The sequence below is a fragment of the Cupressus sempervirens genome, chromosome 5 (genome assembly GCF_028749045.1).
Source record: "Cupressus sempervirens isolate cs-2001-9-10 chromosome 5, ASM2874904v1, whole genome shotgun sequence".
Classification (NCBI taxonomy): Eukaryota; Viridiplantae; Streptophyta; class Pinopsida; order Cupressales; family Cupressaceae; genus Cupressus; species Cupressus sempervirens.
The window spans coordinates 982,886,934-982,888,856 of record NC_143122.1 but is presented as its reverse complement, the minus strand read 5'-3'; the positions used below and the strand labels follow the sequence as shown (position 1 = coordinate 982,888,856).

Here is a 1,923-nt window from a genome sequence, read left to right as displayed (position 1 = left end):
TACATGTTCCAATTGAATAGTAGTGTACTAAAGTGTTCATGTTATGTTATATTGCGTGAGAGGAAAGTAATAAGTGTAGACATAAACTTAACAATCATATGATGAGCTTTCAGGCAAATCCATTTTCATGATTGAGTGTCATTTTAACTTTATCTTGTTGACATTCCAGACAAGGATCAGTCTTGTCTAAATGCACATACTCAGTGTGTATATACAAATACAGTCTAGAATAGCTATGTCCTTCTCCACACTACAACCCATGCAATTGATATGTCATTTAGAAAAATCAAGAGCAGTACTTGTGCACTCCAAAGCACTCCTACTGTGTTCTTTTTATTTGATATGACTGATCATTTCAACCATCTGCCTTAAATTGTTCTACTTCCCATTTTATACAAATGTTGAAAATAGTTTGATTGATCTCATTTCTTCTTTTGCATCAGTCTTTTGACAAGAAGGATTCTTCTTGCATTGCTGTTGAACAAATATGCTCGAAATCTCTACTATGATCCACTGTAAGGATTTAGCTAGGAGATTGTTAATTTTGGTTGTTTTGGTCCTTTTAACATTAAAACCCATGTGACCATAAATTCTTCATTGTCTTATCAAATTTCCAATATGAGGATGAAAAATATATGTATGCAACCCAACGAGATCCTAAATTGCTAGAATCTGATACATAGCTTCTTGGGTGCTATCTTCTTTTTTGAGTTTATGAACTTACAGCAGGATAATTATCATCTCATCTTTCAATGCTCATCCTTCTTGTTTAATGTAATAGGTGATGGTAGATCAGGTGGGCTTTTTTAGTGTTGCATATTTTTCGAAGTTTTGGTTTATTTGTTTTCAACTGAAATTTTAGATTATATTCGATGATATTTTTTCTTAACGGAAGATAGCATTTACTCTTCTCTTGCTGATGATGGAAGATCGTATTCTGTATTCATTCATTCTTTTCTTTTTATGAAAGATTGTTGAATGTAATCTGAAACAACAATAGAAAAAATTATACACAATCTATGAGCAGAAAAATTCATGCCAACTCTTTTTAAAGCAGTTTTGATAATGATGTAAAGATGGTGCCAATCTTTTTTCTAGTTATTATGTTTATGGTTTATTACACTATTGACAAAATGATGGTGAATTCTTTACAGCTGGATTTGGAGAGCTCTCACTGTGTCAAGAATATGAAAGGACGAAAATAGTGCCAAATAAATTTGTACCAACAATGAGTAGCCATATATTTTTTTTATATTGCAGAAATAAATGTTAAGATGTGTTCGGGTGCTATCTTTTCTGAGCTTATCTATTCATCTGCATTCTTTCTTTCCACCCATCTTAACATACCACCATTCTTTTCCTTTTTTTCTTGACCTTGCAAGGCTTATACACAATCTTCTTGCTTCAATGGCCGCCCTCTACGCCGTACTTGTGCATATTTCTCCATACTCATCTCATCTTCTACTCCCCTTTCTTCATTAGTATCTATCCCTCCTGAGCTTGTACTCGATAAATTTGAAAAATTGTGAAATATTTTATATGAGCTTTGCATGTGTAACCTTCCTTTGTTTTATCCACCCTAAGCTGGATATTGCTAATTTTGATCCAATGATGATATGATATATAGAGGTATTGCTTCTATTTCATTCATGTTCTAAAATGTTGAGTAGAATAATATTATCCTTACATTTTCTTTAAATGAAATCGATTTTGTATGTTGTATATTTATAAATGTTTGACATCAATATTGTTTTCCCTTATGTTTGATCAGTTTCAGTGTATAGGTAATCATGAGTTTAGTCTTTCTATAATTTCATCTATCTTCAATGTAATTTTATCTATCTTCATCTATCTTCAATGTAATTATTATTAATAATAAGTTCAGTCTTTTGTAATTATGAATTTAGTCTTATAATTATTTCA

General features: G+C 31.3%; 1 long non-coding RNA gene across 1 annotated transcript; it reads left to right on the top strand.

The window, feature by feature from the left end:
* The first annotated feature begins 226 nt into the window (after positions 1 to 226).
* On the top strand, positions 227 to 1,646 carry LOC149559222 (uncharacterized). The gene is made up of 2 exons (XR_016364328.1): positions 227 to 515; positions 1,155 to 1,646. It is a non-coding gene; the product is annotated as an uncharacterized LOC149559222 (long non-coding RNA).
* Positions 1,647 to 1,923: the final 277 nt, after the last annotated feature.